This window comes from Ornithorhynchus anatinus, chromosome 1 (assembly GCF_004115215.2).
Source record: "Ornithorhynchus anatinus isolate Pmale09 chromosome 1, mOrnAna1.pri.v4, whole genome shotgun sequence".
In the NCBI taxonomy this organism is placed as follows: Eukaryota; Metazoa; Chordata; class Mammalia; order Monotremata; family Ornithorhynchidae; genus Ornithorhynchus; species Ornithorhynchus anatinus.
The window spans coordinates 110,509,877-110,534,497 of record NC_041728.1 but is presented as its reverse complement, the minus strand read 5'-3'; the positions used below and the strand labels follow the sequence as shown (position 1 = coordinate 110,534,497).

At 43.1% G+C, this 24,621-nt stretch overlaps 1 protein-coding gene across 10 annotated transcripts in view; it reads right to left on the bottom strand.

Moving 5' to 3' along the window:
- MBNL1 (muscleblind like splicing regulator 1) overlaps window positions 1–24,621 on the bottom strand; it is a 290,117-nt gene that overhangs the window by 237,545 nt on the left and 27,951 nt on the right. For 7 of the 10 annotated variants that reach the window (XM_029069743.1, XM_029069790.1, XM_029069770.1 and 4 more), the window contains exon 1: window positions 1,753–2,251. The exons of the other annotated variants lie outside the window; for them this stretch is intronic. The gene's annotated coding sequence lies outside the window, so the exon portion shown is untranslated. Of the gene's footprint in view, window positions 1–1,752; window positions 2,252–24,621 lie in introns of those variants that run through there. 10 annotated transcript variants of the gene reach the window in all.

Genomic DNA, 24,621 nt, shown 5'->3' with positions numbered 1-24,621 from the left:
TACCAACTGTAAATAATGCATAATATTTTAGTTGATTCCTCTGGCTATAAATGTAAATCTAAGTGACAGCCATCTATCTGACTCTCAAGATACCCCGAAACATCCTATTTTTAAATAGTCACGCAGCTCTTCGAGTGATTTTTATAGTTTTTCAAGGTTCATGGCCACAAATGCTGTAATAACATTTTCTCTTAGAACCCCAGGGCTCATTGCATTACTTATTCTCCGTGAACCCTGGTGAGAACTAATGCTCTGAACTCACAAGATTTCACGGAGAATAAGACGACATGGGGGTAGGGTGTGAAATATAATGAAGTCATGTTCTCTATCTTTTGGACTTGGCTTTTTGATTTTTGCGTCTTATATGACGGAACTAAGCACAGGATACCCCCATGGCTGTGGTTGGTTATTTGGGGGTTCACTGGGGAGTGGGAAATTAAAACACGGTGATTTACTTTGAGGGGTTTTAAGGCCTCGGCTTTCCAAAGGGGAAGAAATGAGAGTGGAAGCTTCTTCATGCCACCCTGGGTGGACTTTGCATGATCTTATGGGTGATTTACACTGAGTTTCCTGACACTCTCCCCAACCCTCCCACCTTCCCATTCTTGTTTTATAGCCTGGAAAAAATTACAAGCACAATAGACTCCAAGAAATTGCACCAAATATTTCCCCTTTAGCCCTGAAAACCTTCACCCCTGCTAACTTCCCTGCCATCCCTCCTCTCTCTCTTGCCAGAGAGGAGACACAAACTCTGCCATCTACCTATTGTTGCTCCAGGACCTTGAATCTGAGAATTCTCACATGACACAACGCTACCAATAACACATTCCAGCTCTGTTTAAAAAAAAAGAGAGAGAGAGAGGGAGCGTGCATATTTTCCTCTCTGTTGTCTAAAACCCACAGTCAAAACAGTAAATATTTCTCCCTGGCTTTATCACTGGTGAAAGAAACGAAAGGCACCACATCAGGGCCCCCTGGAGCAGCTCGGAGACTTACTTTTCGTGCAGTTTTTTTTGCGTGACGCACTAGAAAACTGTGAAAAAAAAAAAAGAGAGGGAGAAAACCTCTTCTGCAGGGCGTCTTCCGCCCTATAAACTTGGCAAAAGACAAACTGCACTGAAATACAGCACTCTCCATATAAGGAAGCCCAGCTAAACATGCCATGCGTAATTTATGTGCAGTAGGCAGAGAATTAACCTTTTAGTGAACATCTTTGGCCCATCCGAAAGCCCCTCGAGCAGGCGAAAAAGAAGAGCGATTTATCTCTGCAAAGAAAATCTCAGCCAAGCCCTGAGCCTACGCCACCGACAGACTTTGCAGACTTCGCCTCCCCCCGAACAAAGCTCATTAAGTCGCAAGGACCCTTCCACGCACCTGTTTCTTTCTTTTCCTTTTTTTAAACACACAAAAAAAAAATAGCTAAAAGACTGCAAAACTGCCTCCTGGCTGCGCTTTTGACAGTGGCTGCAGCCAGCAAACCCACAGGAAGAGGCTGCCTGAAGCAGAACTGCAGCTGCCACCTCCTTGCTTTTTCTTTTCGGCTCGAGATGGTGTGGCGATAGGAAACCCTAAAATGCGGTCGACGAAAAGCCAGCGAAAACCTCATCTCGCTTCCTCGTTCAGCCATCTACCTTTTGCAAAGACGACCCGAATTGGAGGGAGAGGAGGGGAAGAAAAAAAAGACCCCTCCTCTTCCAACACCCTCCCCCTCCCCCCTCTCCCCAAAACAGCAACTGAAAAATGGAAACTTACCTCTCACATTTTTTTTTAATTTTTTTTTCAGAGGCAACCAGACTGGAGGGAGATTGCCCAAGGCATTGCGGGATGCATTATTTGAAGATGACAACGGTGGAAGAAAAAAAAAAATTGAAGTTGTCAGGTCCTGGTCACGGGAGCATTATGAGGCACAACTCATGCAGCTGCAGTGAAAAAGACTGTTGCATATAAGCTGTGCAGACTCTTATCTCTAATGTCTGGTTTCCGTTGCTGCCTGCCCTGCCCCTCCCCCATTCAGCAAAACCTACCAGGAAGCAATGGGCGTAGTTGTCTGAGCCTTAAGAATGCAAAGGGGAAAGGAAAAATCTTGCAATCTTTTCGCTCCCCCGCCGCTTTTCTCTTGCAAAGAGGCAGGGACCCGACAGAGCAAAAATAGGGACCGGCCGGAGAGGGCCCGGGGCGGCCTCCTGGGCCAACAAGAGGGGAAATCGAAGTCTAAAGTTAGAGTTCAAGAGCAACATCCCCTCCATTCTCCTGTTGGTATCTCCCAGCTTATATGTAAAAGATCAGAACCTCCGAGCTGTAGTGTAAATGACACATTCCCCCTAGCGCGCCTTTGGATTTTCTGGGCCGACAAATACGTTCATTTTTTAGCAGGCCCTTCAAGAGCAGCCGGCAAGGTTAGGCTGAAGGTTACATTCTGATGACCACAAAGGCCCGGGACATTGCAGAGCTTGTACCTCAACGGGCACCGGACCCTTTATGTCCCACGAGTGTACTAACCGGCAGAAAGAGGGTCTGCAAAGGGGGCAGGGGGGAGGATCTATCTTGCTGTAGCCACCGTTTTTCCATTGCCCCGTAAACCTGACCCTGACCCTTTTCAACTTCACGTTTGTAGCCCTCTGGCCAAAAAACACCAAAAAAAAAAATGTGCCCTTTTAAACCACACAGTCTCCCACTCCCCGCGCAATACTGTTATTGGAAAGTGTGTCTTTAAATCAACACTGTTGATTAAAACAACAATAGTGGAGCAGATCCAAGTAAACATGTTTTAGGCCAAACATCGCCCCTATTTCTGTAGTAATCGCCCTCCCTTAACATCAAATTCAAGTTCATGGGGTATCACGACTCTCTTTATACCAGTTTGCAGGGAAATTATCCCATACTTTCTGTAAAAGGCCCTACTCTTTCGGGCTTTGGTTCTGGTTTTCTTTTACGAATTCAGAGCAAGTTGTTCAACAGCAACACATAACATTTCCAGGTTGTGAATAGGCTTTGGAGGAAACAAAAAACAAAAATGGGTCGACAATAGTACTACCCTAGGATGGAGGATAATCAGGTTATGGGTGCATGTGGAAATCGGACAACTACCTGCATTGTTAGCCCAAAGAGTTATGAATGTATTTGTGCTGTCATAATTTGCTTTAGGGGATTTTGGATTAGGACTGTATTAAATTGAAGTTACAGTCTGTGCAGAAAAACATTGATGAAGTGTATATTTACTGACTACTTGACTATCATAATGGCCGGCTTGCTGACCTCCTGCCCCCACTCTCCCCAGGCCATTCCACACTTCACTCTGCTGCCCAGGTTGGTTTTTCTAAAAAAAAAAACAAATTCAGTTCACATCTCCCCACTCCTCAAGAACCTCTAGTGGTTAACCGTCCACCTGTATACCAAATAGAAACTCCTAACCATCAGGTTTAAAGCACTCAATTGGCTTGCCCGTGCCTATCTCACTGAATTAATCTCCTTCTATTGCCCATTCCACACGCTTTGCTCCTCACACACCAGTTTGCTGACTACCTCAATCTCATCTATCTGCTGGTGACTCCTTTCACAAATTCCCCTTCTGGCCTGGAACTCCCTTTCCCTCCATATATGCCAGACTACCACTCTCCCCACCTTCTGAGCCTCATTAAGGTCGCATCTCCTCCAAGTGTCCTTCCCCAATTAAGCCCTCTTTTCCCCGCTTCCCTCTCCCTTCTGCATTGTCTACTCACAAGGATCTGTACCCTTTAAGCACTTGATATTCACCCCACCCTCAGCCCTGTAGCACTAATGTACATATCCATCATTTGTTTATATTATTGCCCGTCTCCCCCTCTAGACTGTAAGCTGTTTGTGGGCAGGGAACGGGTCACCAACTCTCTTGTATTGGACTCTGCCCAAACACTCAGTACAGTGCTCTGAACACAATAAGCTCTTAATAAATACCAATGATTGGTTGATTATATTGGCACTTCACTCAGTCACTTTGACCCGTCCTATTTCACCTTGCTACTCTGCTACTACGACCCAGCCGGCACACTTAGCTCCTCTTCTGCCACCTACTCATTGCTCTGCACACAGTAAGCGCTCAATAAATACGATTGAATGAATTGTACCTCGATCTCATCTACCTCGCTGCCAGCCTCTTGTCCATTTCCTGCCTCAGGTCTGAAACACCTTCCCTCATCATATCCCAAAGACAATTACTCTCCCCCTTCAAAGCCTTATTGAAGACACATCTTCTCCAAGAGGCCTTCCCTGACTAAGCCCTCCTTTCCTCTTTTGCCACTCCCTCCTGTGTCACCCTGACTTGCTCCCTTTATTTACCACCCCTGCCCCCAGTCCCACTGCACTTATGTACATAACCATAATTTATTTGTACATATTAATGTACATCTCCCCTTCTAGGCTGTAAGCTCGTTGTGGGAAGGGAATGTGTCTGTAATATCGTTGTCTGTATTCTCCCAAGTGCTCCGTATGGTACTCTGCACACAGTAAGTGCTCAATAAATACAATTGATTGAGTGATTGATTGATGGCTACGTAGTATAAGATTGCCTGGTCCATAGGCCTATTTGGAGTAGGTGGACCAATAGACTTGAGGCCTCCTGATTTATGGGATTCCATTCCTCAATGCAAGCAGAACTCTAGTTTGGTGCTTGCAAACAGGAGCAGTTATCAGCAGAGCCCAGACAAACCGTCCCCATTTCACTAAGGCAACACTAAGGTGTCCTGCCCATCGGGCAGAGTGCGACCCCTCGATAATAAGCCTCATTCCATTCTTCAGCATGGGAGGAGCTCCCCCAGCCCCAATCCACACTGAGGAAGAGGCCACGGGCATGTACCCTCCTACAGCTGTGCAGTTTTAAATAGTTAATGTGAGTGGTCACAAACAAGAGGCAGAGGAGCACAGAGAAGCAGTGTGGCCCAGTGTAGAAAACACAGGCCTGGGACTCAGAAGGGCCTGGGTTCTAATCCTGCCTGGCCACTTGTCAGCTGGGTGACCTTGGGCAAGTCACTTAACTTCTCTGTGCCTCAGCTGCCTCATCTGTAGAATAGGGATTAAGAATGTGACTCCTATGTGGAACAGCACTATGTACGTGCATGCAAACAAATACCACCATCATTATATCTTTAAATTAGATGTTATAATTAATTCATATTATTGTCTCTACCTATAGACTCTAAGCTCATTGCGGACAGGGAATATGTCTGCTAATTTTGTTGTATTGTACTTTACCAAATGCTTAGTACAGTGCTCTGTACATAAGCATTCAATAAATTCTATTGGTTGATTGATTCACGGGGATGGTGTCCAACCCGATTAACTTGTGTTTACTCCAGTACTTAGAATAGTGCCTGGCACATAGCACGCACTTAACAAATGGTATTAAAAACAAAAACAAAAAAAAATGGTGGATGCTGCTCAAAGTAAATAAAAAACTCTCTGGGAGCATTCAGTCTTTTCTTAGTTGTTCTGTATTAACGACCCATCAAGTGTTTCCCTGTTTCTATGGGTATGTTTTAAAGAAAAAGAACTTCCCTCACAGTTCCCTCTAGACTGTAAACTCGTAGTGGGCAGGGAATGTGTCTGTTTATTGTTGTATCGTTCCTCCCAAGCACTTAGTAGAGAAGCAGCGTGCCTCAGTGGAACGACCCCGGGCTAGGGAATCAGAGGTCATGGGTTTGAATCCCGGCTTTGCCACTTGTCAGCTGTGTGACTGTGGGCAAGTCACTTCACTTCTCTGTGCCTCAGTTACCTCATCTGTAAAATGGGGGTTAAGACTGTGAGCCCCACGTGGGACAACCTGATTACCCTGTATCTACCCCAGCGCTTAGAACAGTGCTCTGCACATAGTAAGCGCTTAACAAATACCAATATTATCATTATTAGAGTGCTCTGCACACAGCCTGGGAGTCAGAAAGTAATGGGTTCTAATCCTGGATCCACCCCAGTCTGCTGTGTGACCCTGGGCAAGTCACTCACATCTCAGGGCCTCAGTTACCTCATCTGTAAAATAGGGACTGAGACTGTGAGCCCCACGTGGGACAGAGACTCTGCCCAACCCAATTTGCTTGTATCCCAGCACTTAGTACAGTGCCTGGCACACAGTAAGTGCTTAACAAATACCATTATTATCAATTAATATGATTGATTGAATGAGTGAGTGAATTCAGGATGACACAAAAGCAGCAATCCAGACCATGGGGGATATGGCTTCTGCCTCCATCCCCAGGGCAGCTAACCAGCCACAGAACCACTAAGCTCCTTTAAAATGCTGCATTTGAGCAGAGTCACTGTAGAAATGAACTTCCCTATTCCCAGACCCAGAGCCCATCTTGGAATAGGCACGCAGAAGTTGTTTCTCTCTGGAAGTTGTAGAGGCAGCAAATAGCAATATCATTAATCCAAGAAGAATTTGGATAAATCCATTCTCATTGGAGAGAATGTTAGGGAAGTTGAAGGAAAAGCTAGGGACTTTCATTTAGGAGGTTCATCTCTCAAAATTAAGGTGGATGTGCAAGCACCACAGAGTTTCTTGAAGTTTCCACTGGCCACCTCTAAAGATGGAACTCTGGGCTGAAAGAACCAGGGGCCTGACCATGGCCATAGAAAATTCTAGCTGCCCCTGCAATGGTCTTTGCAGTGGGCCAGATATAAAAGCCACTGCTATGCCTTCTCGGACTTGCTTCACCACCACAGCTGAGCCAAAAAATCCAGTACCTGCACGCTCTCACACCTCTCCCTCCCCAGCACAGTGGCCAAGTGAACTCTGTGAGCCAGCCACTGGCACAAGCAACCCTCCACGCCATCGAGAAGATCCTATCCCATCCTGCTTTTCACCATGAATTGTACTTTCCAATCACTTAGTACAATGCTCTGCACGCAGTAAGTGCTCAATAAATGCAACTGAATGAATGAATGAATGGAAGAGAAAAACTCCCGCAGCATATAATCTCGGGAAAGCTAGTGGCTGCAGTAACCATTGCTTTGGTGAGGAGATACTGAATAAATCAAGCAAACAGTCAATCAGTGGTATTTACTGCATGCTTACTTTATGCAGGACAAGGTACTAAACACTCTGGGGAGTACCATAGGACTAGATTGGTAAACATATTCCCTGACCACAAAGGATTTACGATTCCAGACAGGGAGACAGATATTAAAATAAATAAATAAAATACAGATAGATACATAAGACCTCTCAGGATGTGAGTAGAGCGAAAATCAAGTGTGGAGGAGTTTGGGAAGTTGAGAAGGTAATTAAACTTCTGGAACAGCTGATGAGGGAAATTGGTTCAGCATCTAAGGATGGAGAAGCATTGTTGTTAGGCAGAGGAGAGGGCAGAATTAAAGCAGGTGAAGATGAAACTGAGATGGACAAAGTCAGTCTGGTGTCTGGATTCCCACCAGCAGCAGTCCACAGCTCAACACAGGAGTCGAGGAAACATACTATGGAGGTGATCCAGGGTTGTGCATTAGTGGTATGAGATCGGTGGAGGTACAGAAGAATAAGGGAAATTAGTTCAGTGGAGAGGGTGGTGTTGAAAGTGTCCAGTTCTGTATCAAGAGAAGGTTGTCTGGGTACTGACACCAAATGGGGCATGGAGAATTTAGAAAAATTGTAGAGGGACAAGAGATTGGAATTCTCTTTGTGGGAACAGGACAGATTTGCGGGGAGTGGGTGTGTGGTAGAGAATGCAGGTGAGGAGGTTGTAATCTGACAGAGGAATATCAGAGATGGTGAGGGTAGAGATTGCACAGCGATTAGAGATTATGAAATCAAGTGTGTGTCCAAATTGGTGAGTGCTGAGGGGGGTGGAGCAAGTCACTGGAGTTGAGGAATGAAGTCCCCAAGGATTGATGTAGTGGTGGAAAAGGAGAGGAGGAATGTGAGAAAGGGATGAAGATGTTTCAGAAAGTTGAAGGGACCTGGCAGGGTGTATGGGGTGGTGGGGGTGGATGGGGGGTGGTTGTAGATACCATGACTAGTAAGTGGAGTGGATGAGCATAGAGGAGGATGATTTAGGCTTCAAAATAAGAGAAGAGAGGAATGGGGAAAGTGGAATGTTGAAAAATCTGTACTGAGGAGCAAGAAGGAAGTCAAATCCTCCCCATTTCACAGTGAGTGTTGGGGAGTGGGAGAAGGTGATCTCCCATCACCCCCTGGAGAGAGGGAGAGAGCAGCAAGGGAGACAGACCATCTGGGGTGAGCCTGATTTCAGTATTGGTGAGGAGGAGCAGTGACTTGGGTGAGGAATTGGTCAAGGGAGAAGAGAAGCTTTCTTATGATGTAGCGGATGTTGCAGAGATCACACATGACTGAGGCTAAGGCGAGTGCATGAGGAGGGGACAGCATGAGGGGGAGGAAGGGTTTGGGTGGGAGTGAGCTGATGGTCGGTGAGTGTGGGGACGTGGATTAAGGGGCAGTGTTGGGAAAGGAGAACAGGGATGGAGTGGGGTTGGGGGGAGGAGATGGCACAAGGGGTGAAGAGGAGTTGGATGGGCGTGAGCTGAGCAGGACCAGCGTGTGGGGAGGTGGATGAGTGGTGGTGTGTGGTGAGCAAAAGTGGCTCCATCTTGTATTATTTGAACTAGGTGAGAGGGGCAGGTGCAGGGCAACTAATAATAATCACAACAGTGGTATTTGTTACAGTCCTGTGCTTTCAGTGGGGCCTGCCTCACCTCCTCCAAGAGGCCTTTCCAGACTGAGCTCCCCTTTCCCCTTTGCTCCCTCTGCTCCCCCCACCACCCCCTCACCTCTCCTCAGCTAAGCCCTCTTTTCTCCCCTTTCCCTCTCCTCCTCCCCTTCTCCCTTCCCCTCCCCTCAGCACCGTACTCATCCGCTCAACTGTATATATTTTCATTACCCTATTTAGTTAATGAGATGTACATCACCTTGATTTTATTTATTTGCTATTGTTTTAATGAGATGTTCATCCCCTTGATTCTGTTTATTGCTATTGTTTTTGTCTGTCTCCCCCGATTAGACTGTAAGCCCGTCAAAGGGCAGGGACTGTCTCTGTTACCGATTTGTACATTCCAAGCGCTTAGTACAGTGCTCTGCCCATAGTAAGCTCTCAATAAATACCACTGAATGAATGAATGCCCAGTTAGTTTTCTATACACTATGTCCGAGGCAGGTACTTATAGCATGCTGCTTATAGAGAAGCAGGGTGGCTCAGTGTAAAGAGCATGGGCCTGGGGGTCAGCGGTCATGGGTTCGAATCCCGGCTATGCCACTTGTCAGCTGTGTGACTGTGGGAAAGTCGCTTCACTTCTCTACCTCAGTTACCTCGTCTGTCAAATGGGGATGAAGACTGTGAGCTTCATGTGGGACAACCTGATTACCTTGTATCTGCCCCAGTGCTTAGAACAGTGCTCTGCACATAGTAAGCACTTAACAAATACCAACATTATTATTATTGTTATGTCTACACTGGGAAGAAGCATAGCCTAGTGGATATTCATTCATTCATTCATATTTATTGAGCACTTACTATACGCAGAACACTGAACTAAGCCCTTGGGAAGTACAATTCAGCAAGAGATAGAGACAATCCCTACCCAACGACAGGCTCAAAGTCTAGAAGGATAGAGCACAGGCCTGGGTGTCAGAGGGCCTAGGTTCTCATTGTGGCTCCACCACTGGTCTGCTGTGTGATCTTGGGCAAGTCACTTAACTTCTCTGTGCCTCAGGTTCCACATCTGTAAAATGGAGATTAAATACGATTCCCTCTAATTTAGACTGTGAGTCCCATGTGGGTCAGGGACTGTGACCCAGCTGATTTTCTTGTAACCACCCCAGCTCTTAGAACACTGTTTGACACTTAGTAAGTGCTTAACAAATACCACAATTAATTAATTAAAATAGTAGTACTACTGAATACTGCTACTACTACTAAAATAACCAGTAAAATAATTGATTATATTCTTGTTGTAAAAAATTCTCAGTATTTACAACAACTTGCCTAGCTACCATGTCCATTATCGGGATGTAGACTCCTCCCCAAACTCAAGTTTCCCACTGAGCGTTTCCATCCCATCCCCCACAGTGAGGAGAGAAAAGAAAACCGAAAGAGGGATAATGGGAAGGGGAGGGGCAATCAAGTTCAAATTTGAAACTAGGCATTTAGTTCCCTGTGTGAAGAAACTGGGGAAATGATTTTGCCACTTCAGCAGTGGGGACTGTGGAGACTTGATGGGGACAAAAGATAGACTGAAACAAGTAAAATTTCTGCTGCAATTAAGAAAATACAAAGAAATACAGGAACCTCCCTTGATTGTTAGAAAGAAATGAAAACATAGTTATGAAACAAGAGAGCTAGAAAAAAAATAATTTCTGGAGAAAGAAGTAAGGGCTGAAAGGATCTCAAAACTTGAAAACCCAGATAATATCCAGGATAGAAGGAAATGGGAACCCAAACCATACACAACAAAAACTTGCATGACATAGAAAAATCCTACTCAAACAGTGTGGCCTAGTGGAAATAGAACATTATAGTATTAATTATAATAACAGCAATAATAATAATCATTGTGGTATTTGTTAAGCATTTTCTATGTGCCAAACACTATTAAGTATTTATTATGTGTGAAGCACTGTACTATGTGCTGAGGTAGTTACAAGATAAACAGGTCCCATAGTCCAGGCAAGAGGGAAAACAGTTTTTGAATCCACCTATTGCAGATGAAGTCACTGAAGCCCAGAGAAATTAAGTGACTGTACAAGGTCACAAAGCAGGCAAATGTCAAAGTCGGGATTATAAACCAGGCCATTTGACTCCCAAACCCATGCTCTTTCTACTAGGCCACATGGCTCTGTCACTTAACTCCTGTGTGACCTTGGGCAAGTCACTTAGCTTATTTGCCTCAGTTTCCATATCTATAAAATAGGGTTTTAATCCTACTCCAACCTAGGTAGGCATGATCCCCATGTGAAACAAGACTATGTACAACCTGATTATTTTGTATCTCCCACAGCAGTTAGTGCACTGCTTGGCACCTAGTAAGTGCTTAATAAGTGCCACCGTTATTATAATTATCATCTATTATGTGAACTGACACTAGTAATAATGTCACCTCTGGATCTAAGAAATTAGCCTGGTCTACTGGATAGAACTCAAGCCTGAGAGTCAGAAGGACATGGGTTCTAATCCCGGTTTAGCCACTCTCTGCTCTGTGACCTTGGGCAAGTCACTTCACTTCTCTGATCCTCAGTTACCTCATCTATAAAATGGGGATTGAGACTGGGAGTCCCATGTGGTTACAGGGACTGTGTCCAACCTGATGGTCTTGTATCTACCCCAGAGCTTAGTAGAGTGCCTGGAGCATAGTAAGCACTTAACAACTGCCATACAAAGTAAAAAAATCTAAAACATAGGGATGCAAGTAGTGAAACAATTAGCTAAGATCAGTGACCCATTCACTGTGTACTGTCTCTGACAGTGTTATCAGGCTGTCTGATACTTGTCCTCAAGATCATTCATCCTCACTGTTAAAAATGGGCTATCTAACATCTGCAACTTTTCTTCCAGTAACTATTTACCTGCCAATTTATCCAAACCCCTCTTTAACTACCTTTGGCCTCCCAGCTTCCTGCTTAACAAATTCCACATGATTCCCAGCCACAAAATGCTTTCTCCCGTTGGTTTTGAACTTGCCACTACCCTTCCAAGTTCCCTTTCCCATCGCAACGACCTTTTTGGACTTTGTACTTTTTGCAATCAATCACATTTAATGAGTGCTTACTGTGTACAACACTCTATACTAAGCACTTGGGAGAAGCCCAGATGTTTTTCTCTATTTACATAATTTCATCTTTTCTATCATGTCTGTCACCAAAGACTTCCCCACTGTAGCTTTAGCTTTAGATTGAACCCTTGGAGGGAAAGGAATCTTATCTAATGCTCACCTTTTTACATTTCCCAGCACTTAGCATAGTGCTTTGCACACAGACACTAATTACTACTACTACTCCTATTTGTCACTCTCAAACTTCCCCTTTCCTTATGGTGAGAATTTTGGTGAACAACAATTATAATCAACAAATCAATCAGTGGTAGTTACTGAGTACTTACTGTATGTAAAACATCTACTGTGTGCAGGCCACTAAGTACTTGGGAGAGTGCAATAAAACTGAGTTACCTCAATGCTTTCCTACCATAATAATAATAATGATGATACTTGTTAAGTGCTTACTATGTGCCAAGCACTGTTCTAAGTGCTGGGGTAGATGCAAAGTCATCAGGTTGTCCCACGTTGGGCTCACAGTCTTAATACCCATTTTACAAATGAGAGAACTGAGGCACAGAGAAGTTAAGTGGCTTGCCCAAGGTCACAAAGTAGACAAGTGGTAGAGTCAGGATTAGAACCCACATCCTGTGTCTCCCAAGCCCACACTCTTTCCGCTAAGCCACGCTGCTTCTCCGTCTATGATCCGGCACATTCACAAGACTCCTCTAACACCAACCTACTCACCGTAGCTAGATCTCATCCATCTCAGCTGTGCACCCCTTGACCATTATTTACTTCTGGCCTGGATATCTCTCCCCCTTCACATCCGTCAGACCATAGCTCTTAGCTCCTTTAACTCCCTTTTAAAATAATATGTCCTCCAAGAGGCCTTCCCCAACTAGGACCTCATTTCCATTAATTCCTCTCTCCTGCATCGCTCTTCCACTTTAATTTGTGCCCTTCATTCACTTCACCCCTCAGTCCTACAGCACTTACATTCATATACAAAATAATTTATTTACATTAATGTCTGTCTCCCCTGCCCCACCCTCTTGACTGTAAACTCCTTGTGGGCAGGGAATGTGTCTCCAATTTTGTTACAGAGTATCTTCCCAATTGCTTATTACAGAGCTCTGCACACAGTAAGAATTTAATAATGAATGCAGTTGATTGATTGATAGATACATTACCTGATCTTTTCCTGGTCAGATGGTCACTGAAACGTTACAGTGATATTTTCGTGCAAGTTTTAAATTTCTATCTAAAAGGAATGAATACTCTCTGGTACTTCCATTATCAAGTACGATTTTGATGCTGCTTGCTATCCTTCATAGAGAGAGTCATGTCCCTGCCTGTTTGCCTTTAGCAATCTTTTTGGTTGACTTTATGGTAGCAACTCAACTAGCCATTTAATCTGAGTCATTAAAGAATTCCATATAGATATCTCCCATTCCTCTACAGACCTATGATTGCTCTCCAAACTCCTTGAGCAATTTGCCTACATCCACTGCCTCCATTTCCCCCTTCACTCAACAGAAACTGCCCTTTCAAAGGTCATCTATGACCTTCTTGCCAAATCCAAGAGCCTCCACTCATCCTAATCCTCTCAGATGCATTCAACAGTGTGGATCACCCTCCTTCTCATGGAAACATTACCTAACTTGGGCTCGACTGATACTGTCCTCTCCTGTTTTCTGCCCATCTCTCTGGCCTCTCATTCTTCGCCTCTTTCGTGAGCTTCTCCTCTGCCTCCCACCCCCTAACTGTGGGAGTCCCTCAAGGCTCAGTTCTGGATCCCCTTCTATTTTCCATCTCCATCCACTCCCTTGATGAACCCCCGGCTTCAATTACCATCTCTGTGGGGATGATTACCAAATCCACATCTCCATCCCTGATCTCTCTCCTTCTCTGTAGCCTCATATTTCCTCCTAACATCAAGACATCTCTACTTGACTGTCCTGCCAACATCTCAAATTTAACATGTCCAAAAGAGAACTCCTGTTCTTCCCCCCTAAGCCCTGACCTTCCCATGAATTTCCCATCACTGTAGACAGAAGCCCCATCCTCCCTGTATCTCAAGCCCATAACCTTGATGATATCCTTGAATCATCTCTCTCATTCAACCCACATATTCAGTGTGTCACCAAACCCTGCCACATCATCGCTAAAATTTGTTTTTGCCTGTCCACCCACACTACTACCTAATTAATCCAAACACTTATCCTATCCCTCCTTGATTACTGTATCAACCTCTTTGCTGACCTTGTTACCTTCTATCTCTCCCCATCCCAGTCCACACTTCACTCTGATGCCCAGAACAGTTTCCTAGAAACCAATCAGTCCATGCTTCCCCACTCCTCAAAAACCTACAGTGGTAGTGGTAGAGGAGCAGCGTGGCTTAGCGGATAAAGCCCGGACCTGGGAGTCAGAAGGACTTGAATTCTAATCCCGGCTCTGCCACATGTCTACTGTGTGACCTCGCACAAGTCACTTAACTTCTCTGGATCTCAGTAACCTCATCTGTAAAATGGACATTAAGAATGTGAGCCCCATGTGGAACAGGGTTTGTGTCCAACCTGATTAACCTGTACCTGCCCCAGCACTTAGAACGGTACTTGGCACATAATAAGAGCTTAACAAGTACCATTTTAAGGAATCAGTGTGGCTCAGTGGAAAGACCATGGGCTTGGGAGTCAGAGTTCATGGGTTCGAATCCCAGCTCTGCCACTTGTCAGCTGTGTGACTTTGGGCAAGTCACTTAACTTGTCTGTGCCTCAGTTACCTCATCTGTAAAATGGGGATGAAGACTGTGAGCCTCCCGTAGGACAAGCTGATTACCCTGTATCTACCCCAGCGCTTAGAACAGTGCTCTGCACATAGTAAGCGCCTAACAAATACCAACATTATTATCACATAGTATGCACTTAATAAATACCATTATTGTTATTATCATTCGCCCATCCACCTCTGTATCAAACAGAAACTCCTTACCCTAGGCTTTAAAGCACCTTGCACTCTCTTTCCTACCTTACTTTCCTGATTTCCTACTACAACTCTGTGCACACACTTCGCTCCTCTAATGCCAACCTACTCACTCTCCCTTCATCTTGTCTTTCTCACCACTGACCGCTCACCTGCACATGGCCTCTGTCCTGGAATGCCCTCCCTCTTCATATCTGACAGATGACGACTCTCCCCACTTTCAAAACCTTATTAAAACTACATCTCCTCCAAGAAGCCTTCCCCAACTCAGCCCTCCTTTCCTCTTTTCCTCTTTTCTCACTCCCTTCTGTGTCACCTTGCACTTGGATTTACACCCTTTATTCACCCCTCTGTCAGGCCCATAGCACTTATATACATATCCATAATTGATTTATTTATATTAATTTCTGTCTTCCCCTCTATACTATAGGCTCACTGTGGGCAGGGAATGTGTTCACCAACTCTGTTACAGTGTACTCTCCCAAGCGCTTAGCATAGTGCACAGAGAGTGATGGATCTCCCAAAACTGATGTAAGAATTTAATCCTGGTCTTCAAACCAAACTTCTGTTGTACTTTCTAAGACCTAAAGACAGGGCTTATTTAAAATTCTCCCTCTTACTTTGGATTGTAAATTCCTCAAGGACATGGACCTTTTTTAATGTTCTTTTAATTCCCCATAGTATTCAGTGAAATGATTTTCCACAGTAAAAACCAGTGTTGATGATGATGATTTTGTCCTTTTAACACTGTCCTATAGATTGTAAAAATCTTGAGCACAAGGATCGTGTCTTTCATATCCATTATATTCTCTCCATTGCTTAGTACACTTCCCTCTACATAGTTGATGCTCAATTAATACTACTGATTTTTTAATGGTATTTTTTAAGTACTTACTGTATGTCAGGCACTGTTCTAAATACTGGGGTAGATACAAATCAGTTAGGCGGGGACTCAGTTCCTGTCCCAATTGGGCTCACAGTCCAAGTAGAAGGAAGAACAGGTATTCAAACCCCATCCTACAGATGAGGCAGCTGAGGTACTGAGAAGTTAGTGACTAGCTCAAGATCACACAGCAGGCAACTGGAGGATCTGGAATTAGAACACAAGTTTTCTGGCTTCCAGGTCCATCCTCTTTCCATTAGAACACTCTGCTTCTACTGATGATGAAGATGATAATGATCATCATAATTTCCCTGAACTCTACCCATTCACTTTTCCCAAAGGTCATCACACTCATTAGTGAAAATAACTGCAATGGCACACATCGTTATTTGGCATCTTCTATTTGAGGATCATTGGGTGCCTTTTCAAAAGAAAAAAAAAATACCCACTGTTTTGTAGTGTAGAATCAGAAAGTGAAACATATCTTTAAATTGTGTGATAACTTCTCCATTTCTGGACATCAAATTTTGCTTCACTCCTTGTAACCTGACAATCTAAATGTGTAGTGTCCTTCACTCCTTGTAACCTGACAATTTAAATGTATAGTGTTCTATGCTTAGCATTTTAAACTACTAAAATGGTCGGATTAAAAAGTGGACAGCTAAAGACAATCCAACAGTCAATTAGTCTCCCCCTCCTTCAGGGCCTTACTGAGGCACATCTCCTCCAAGGGACCTTCCCTGACTAAGCCCTTCCTACCTCTTTTCCTGCTCCCTTCTGCATCCCCGATTTGCTCCTTCTATTCACCCCCCCATCCCAGCCCCACAGCACTTATGTATATATTTGTAATTATTTATATCAATGTCTCTCTCCCTCTCTAGACTGTAAACTCATCGTGGGCAGGAGATGTGTCTGTTTATTGTTCTACTGTACTCTCTAAAGCACTTAGTACAGTGCTCTGCACACAGTAAGCACCCAATAATATGATTGACAAACTGACTAAAAACTAAAAAATAGACTTCTTCATCTATCTCTTTACCCATCTAATTTATCTACCCTTCCATCTATCTCTCTATTTATCCAGGCATCTATTTATCCATCTATTTATCTATCTGACTTTCTACTTATCTAAGAGGGTAGTCTGTCTGCAGACTGTCCACTTTGCTTACAGTACATAATCCTGACGTGTTCTGCCAGAAGCATATGCAGGGCAAACCTCTGTACCCAAGGAGTGACTCCTGGTTGACCAGCACATCCAAACAAGGAGGAAGGGTGACAATGGATGGAGGGATAGAGGAAGAGAGAGAGAGATTAACCAGTGAATAGGGTCTGAACCGAGAGTATATGACATGTCTCCTAGACTTAATGAACTGCCAAATGAAAAATATGTCAGAAACAGACCCAAGGGTAGGGGGGAGGGAAAGAATAAATTTAAAAAGAAGTTAACAAGTGAGGAAAATTGTCATTCTTTAAAGGGAGAATAGCCAAATAAATTAGTTAGCTATGACAGACCTAAAAACAAAGCTGTCATCCTTGCCAAATATGAAAAGAGAAACAGAAAGAGAAAAAAATGCATGATTACATAGTAGTAGGAATAGGCAACACACTGGAAAAACTAGAGAGATTGGGTGAATAAGTCAATAGAATGACTGAAAGAACAAAAGATAATCAAAAAGTAGTGAATCAATAAATATGGTTAAATTCAAATTCCTATCAAAAAGTGTCAGAAAGTAATTGACTGTGTGGGGACCCAAAACGCCTGCAAGAAAGGTAGATAATTAGTTGCCAACTGAATAATAAATAATTCCTTGAAAAAGGTAGTTTTCAAAAATGGAAATTGAGACCTCAAATGATTCTAAGACCTCTATAAATATTAGGGAAAAAAAGTCAGAAAGGATTTCCAATGAGTCTGGGAAGTAAAGTAATTCACATAGAGTTTAGGGAGAAAACGGCCCCAGAGATAAATAAAGGAAATGAGCAGTGCAAAGATGCCCATGTTAGGCAGTGCAGTACTAATCACATAGAATACCCTGAGGGATTGAATAGTTGCAAACCCTGCCCCCAATTCCGTTTTCAAATGTAATCCTTCCTAAGTATATGAAAATAATCATTTGTTGATATGACATTATTGTATCTGTTGATATTTATTATTATATCTGTTGATATAGGATATTCTACATTGCTCTCAGGCCCAAAATTGGAAAGGAAAATTGTTAGACTTGTGTTGTTCTAATAGAATGGCTGATCAGCAGGGAATCTGTAGAGGGGGAGAAATTAGGAAGATATTCTTAAGGGGCAGAAAGAGAGGGATAAGCAGCAATAACAAGGGAAAGAGGAGCAACCTGATAAGAAATATGAGAGGAAGGAAAAATGGAAAAGAAGAAGGAAATCACCATCTACAACCAGCTCACTGCTCATTGGAGATGTTACATGAATGATATTGGTTGCCTGTGATTTGAAAACATGATCGTGGTGAAGCATGAATGTCGACACTTGCCTAAAGGAATTAACTAGTATGATTAATAAACCGGGTATGCCCCCAGTGTCATTTTAGCTGTCTCTCTAGTCCATATCCAGGAAGATGGTACAGGTTAAAGTTTTCTGGGTCAAGTTTGTGCATGTTGGGCTAATGTCTTTCATGCTGGAAAGCTATGTACCCCGAACATCGCTCGGGATAAACTGGTCTCCAAACATTTACTCTTCCTTTTAATTTGTAAGAAAGGAACTCTTGGAAAATGTTTGCTTTGGCCCAGAATTTACTCAAACCATCCCCCAAGTCTAGTCACATCTGAAAACTCTAACCCATTACCAATGTTTGTAATGTCTGGAACTCGAGACACACATCTAATTTAAGAGACGAAAAAAGGCCTTTCTTTCAGGAAAATATAAAATGGGATACTGTGTACTGTGTCATCAATAACGGTGGTGTTGTCTTTTGGTCTGGAATGTAGGTGATCTTTCATAAGAAGCAGCATGGCCCAGTGGATAAAGCATGGGCCTGGGAGTCAGAAGGTCATGGGTTCTAATCATGGCTCTGCCACTTGTCTGCTCTGTGAACTTGGGCAAGTCACGTCACTTCTCTGTGCCTCATTCACCTAATCCGTAAAATGAGGATTTTTGTTTTAGACATATCCAAATTTCATGCCCCACCTGCCTTTACAATGTATTTTTTCTTTCTGTTGGCACAGTCAGGGAGCAATTTAGAAAATTGTTACCCTAAGGCTACTACAATAATGTTTTCTGAATCTCTAGTATCTCTGTTGCTGAAGTAACTGTTTGTCCAATTAGATGAAGACAAAGGAATCTATTCTTTCATCTGCATGTGGGGAATTTGCAAGGATAGTTTCTAAGAATCCTTGTTCCAACTATAGGCCTCAACTACCCATTCCTCACCAGGAGACCCAATCTTTCTGAAAGACAACCATAAAGACAAATTAAGTAGCAGTTTCCAGAGGTTTTCAAACCCTTGAGTACTTAAAGGTCTCTTGCATTACATCTGGAAACCATCCTGAAATATATACATTTCCAAGGCACTTTTCTGTCTTACATTATGAGCTTCTGCCTTACTGTACACTTGTTTAAAAAACCAAATGCCACGTTCAATCAGGTTTCTTGCAAAGTAATACTCATAACTGCTTCTGATAACATCTTGCAAAGAAATCAAATCATTGCCTCAAAGTTTGTGGAAGAAGAGAGAAACATGGTTAATAAAAAAATCTTGCCTCTAACAGAACAGATGTGTAAAGTTGAGCATTCTCTATCTAGCCATTCAAAGACTACTTACTTTGAAATTTTACAGGGGTTTAAGCCCAGGAAAATAGCCACCTGGGCCTTCATTTTGTGAATGGGGCATGTGGGGAAACTCTAGATGGGAGGGAGATTCCCTGCAACTTGCAATGCAATGTAGTGTACACAGATAATTGGGGGAATGAATTGAATAATGTGTATCCATGATGGTCCTCTTGGGCCCGGCAACCATCATTTGATTAGTGAGAGTCACGAGGGGTGGAATTCTTCATATCTCTCAGAGGAGTTGCTGCTAATCAGGAGTCTCACTGGCAGAGTTAGCCTTGGAGCTTGATCATTTTCATCAGGAAGATTCCTCAGCCACTCAACAATCAGACTGTTCCAATATCCACCTGATGCTGAGAATGCAGTGTAAAATTACTACAGTACAAGAGGGTTGCAATAACCAAATGGAGGACAGGAAAACATTTCCAAACAGAAGTCACAGCCTCTGGGAACTTCCAAGTCCCTTGTCTTTCCCCTGTGTGTCTCACAGCTTTTCCTTTTCTGTTTTTTCAGCATTACCAGACTTTTTCCAGTTCTATCACCAGGCAAACTAATGAAATACCACTGGACAGGCTTACTTTTTGGTGCAAAAAGGAAAGGGCTCATGTGCTGACTACAGTTGCATTTGATGTTCTGACAGAAAATGGAATCATGAGGCAATGGATTCAAGCTTCATGGCTCCAGAAAGTGACATTTGGATCCTTCATTATCTCATGTATTCAGTGATGTATGATAAAGGATGCAAACTTGTCCAAAAAAGCATTAAAAAAAGACCCAACTTTGACAATGTACTGTACGAGGATCCATGTGCTCAACAGGTCTATCCCAAGGGTTTATATATTCAGTTCATAGAGTGGCTGGTTGTGTTAGTCCATCAGTGAATGGCATATATTGACTATCTTCTAAATGCAAAACATCCAGTGAATAGAGCAGGCTGTTCTTTAATAGCCACATAAGCCCCCTTGCCCCTATATGTCAACCAAAATGCCACGTCAGCCTCCTTGCTGAACTCCCTGCCTCCTGTCTCTCCCCACTTCAGACCATACTTCATTCTGATTCATGGATCATTTTTCTACAAAAACATTCAGTCCATATTTCCCCACTCATCAAGAACTTCTAATGGCTGCCCGTCCACCTCCTCATCAAGCAGAAACTCTTACAGTAGGTTATAAAGCACTCAATCACTTTGCACTCTCCTGCCTTACTTCTCTGATTTTCTATCATAACTCAGCCCACACACTTCACGCCTCTAATGCCGACCTACTCAGTCTACCTTGATCTCGTCCATCTGACTTCTGACCCCTCACCCATTTACTGCCTCCTCCTGGAATGCCCTCCCTCTTCATGTCCAACAGATGATCACTCTCCCCACCTTCAAAGTCTCAATAAAAGCACATCTCTTCCAAAAGGCCTTCCCCAACTAAATTTTCGTTTCTTCTTATCCAACTCCCTTCTGTGCTGCCCTTGCATTTGGATTTGCACACTTTATTCACCCCTCCTTCAGCCCCACAGCACATATGTACATATCCATAATTGATTTACTTATATTAATTTCTGTCTCTGACTCCAGACTGTAAGCTCATAGTGGGCAAGAAACATATTTACCAACTCTGTTACATTCTACTCTCCCGAGCCCTTAGTATGGTGCTTGTCACAAAGTAAGCAAAGGATGATTGATTGATTGATTGATTGATTGATGCTTCTTATTTGGGCAGCTGTTCCAACTGTCTCTTCTTTTTTCTCTCCTCTCTTCCCTCTCTCCCTTCTCTGACCCCAGAGGAAATTATTAATAGTAATAATAATAATGGTATTTTTTAAGCACTTACTATATGTCAAGCACTGTCCTAAGCACTGGGATAGATACAAGCTAATCAGGTTGGGCACAGTTCCTGCCCCACAAGGGGCTTAGAGTCTTAATCCCCATTTTACAGATGAGGCAACTGAGGCATAGAGAAATTAAGTGACATGCCCAAGGTCACACAGCATACAAGTGGCAGATCCAGGATTAGAATACACATCTTTCTGACTCCCAGGTCCATGCTCTAACCACTAGGCCAGGCTGCTTCTACGTTAGGCCTCAGAAACAACTATTAAGCTAGAAAATCACCGTGACTTAGTGGAAAGAGCACGGGCTTGGGAGTCAGAGGTCATGGGTTCTAATCCCTGCTCCGACACTTATCAGCTGTGTGACTTTGGGTAAGTCACTCAACTTGTCTGTGCTTCAGTTACCTCATCTGTAAAATGAGGATTAAAACTATGAGCCCCACATGGGACAACCTGATTACCTTGTATCTACTCCAGCACTTACAGCAGTGCTTTGCACATAGTAAGCTCTTAACAACTGCCATCATTATTATCATTTGCTCCCTTTTCCTTCTCATGTTATGGCTGTCGAGACCACTGAATCACCTCAACCTAAAAGGCAGCCTTTTTTACTTTTTGATTACATTGTTATTTGCTACACGTTAATTATCCTTACCCACTTGCCAAATACCAGGAATGATCTATTCAAAATATAGAATTAGGGACACCAATAAACAGGTTGAGAATTGCAAGAGTTAGACAGGCAGGGTGCAGGCCAAAGGAAATCTCCTCCCAAGTCATAGTGTCAGTGATTATTTCAGGTCCACTCAGATATATAGGCCTTTCCCCCAGCTCCTGGATTATTAAAGATCTAGAAATTTCTGTTTGCAGTGGCTGATGAAGTGTTCGGCCTGCTGCTAGATGGTGCTGAACCCGAGTTCTGAATTTTTCCTGAGTCTACATAATTTAGTGTCAGTGTGTATGGGTTCCAACTCAAGCTTCCAGCGATTCTTGTGTTGGAAACTCACTGTGTGCCCTACTGAGTTCTGCTTTCATTCTGACTTAGTTTTCTTGCTATACTCCTTTACTTATCATTCATTTATCATCTGGGGAAAATCTCTTTCATGGGTGATTTTTTGAAAATCCTACTGCTAATTAAGCCAATTATCTGTATAATTTGGTCCAAAACTTGGCTTTTATGCCTGACTGTGGTTTAATTATTTCTTTCAGCTTGATTTTTTTGTGTAGAGGCAGATAACCTCAAATGAACAACTGACAGAAGAAGGGCCACAATTGCAGTCTTCTCTGAGTTTTCACAAGAAACCGGAGCCAAAACAATATGACGTTCCACTTGACCACATTATTTGAGAAAGAGACAGGAAGGCAAAAGAGAAAACACGCACTGCAAACATTAAACATAATATGACATGGGACCATCTTTTTCTGAGTGCCATGTGGATTCCACCTTAGCCTTTTCAGTCGCATATGCGCTCAGATGTGAATTTCACCATCAGTGGCTTCTTCAAATTTGAAGAACAACTTTATATACACACACACACACACACACACACACATATGTGATCTGAATTGCATTCCTTGTTTCAAGAAAGACTTGTACTACATGGTGCATGGGTAATTTTGTTTTATTTCTCTTTTATGGAAATTTCTTAATTAAATATTCCCTATAGATAAGGAACAACGAAGCACCTGTTTGCTCCTCTGTACTGAAGCCTCTTTCATTCATTCATTCCATAGTATTTATTGAGTTCTTACTATGTGCAGAGCACTGTACTAAGTGCTTGGAATGTACAAATCGGCAACAGATAGAGACACTCCTTGCCCATTGACATGCTTACAGTCTAATCGGGGGACACTGACAGACAAAAACAGTAGCAATAAATAGAATCAAGGTGATGTACATCTCATTAAAATAAATAGGGTAATAAAAAATATATACAATTGAGCGGGTGAGCACAGTGCTGAGGGGAGAGGAAAGGAGAGGAGGAGGAGCAGAGGGAAAGGGGGGCAAAAGAGGGCTTAGCTGAGGGGAGGTGAAGGGGGGGGGTAGAGGGGCAGCAGAGGGAACAGAGGGAAAAGGGGGAGCTCAGTCTGGGAAGGCCTCTTGGAGGAGGTGAGCTCTAAGTAGGGCTTTGAAGAGGGGAAGAGAATTAGTTTGGCGGAGGTGAGGAGGGAGGGCATTCCGGAACCGCGGGAGGACGTGGCCCAGGGGTCGACGGCGGGATAGGCGAGAACGGGGGACGGTGAGGAGGTGGGCGGCAGAGGAGCGGAGCGTGCGGGGTGGGGAGTAGAAAGAGAGAAGGGAGGAGAGGTAGGAGGGGGTAGACTTTCCAGTTCCAGATTTAATCAAATAAATCCATGTAATCTTTTCACCAAACTAACCTATAACTCACTTGCTAAGGGTAACATACAGCAAGCTTTGTGAACGATAAAAACAATGTAGAAACTACTCTGGCACAATTAATAGGTCTCTGTTGATATTACTAGAGGGGGACTCACAACCATATTTATGTTTCTTTATTGCAGAGTATTAACTAAATAACAATTCCTTATGATGAGCACTGATAAGTACCCACCCACATATAAAGTAAGAATTCTTGCACTACTTAACCACCCCCACACTCCACAAATGCACTTTTCTCCTGCCTTTGTCGAGAACTTAAAGGTGAGAAGAGTCTAGAAATCCAAAGCAGGCTGTCAGAACTGTTTCCTCTCTTTCTTTTTCTCTTTCTCTCAAATTTGCCATCCTAAAATAATCCATAAAATTAAAATAAAACCCTTTAATTTGACTTTTTCCAAGCTTTTGAAATTTGTTTGTTATTACCGAGTACTGGTCGGCCTGATTGGGAATGTATTAAAAATCCTGTCAGTGGCTCCAATTAATGAGAAACTTGAAGCAGCGTCTGTGAGATGCTGATGTGGTCAGGTAAGACTTGGCTCAGTAAGTTTAAAAAAAACTGTTTGGCATCAAAAGCCAATTTATAAAAGAAGATTCAGAAGGAAATATTAAATAGAATCAAGAAAGTTGTCAGAGGGGTAAAGGGCTATTTTTTCAGTTGTAGCAGAAGTAGAAACATCTAATCAATCTGTTCCTTTCATCGTCTCTGTAATTAAAGAGAAAAAAATTCAGTTGGGAGTTTAAAAGAATAATTTTTTTAGGCCAGCATGAATATCCTTATGATTATTTATGATGCAGAGCCACAGAAACTTTTGCAAACATGGTATTTCTTTTTATTCTGCTTTTTGACTTTAGGAAGCCCTCGATGTGTTCATTAAAAGAGAATAGAATCCTTTAGAGTTGTTTTGGACAGAGGTAAGTGACCACAGAAAACAGAAGACTGGGGTTTTACAACTCCTTAAGAACTCTAAACTCTAGAGTGAGGGATGGAAGGAAAATGTTTTTAGAATATGAAGTACGT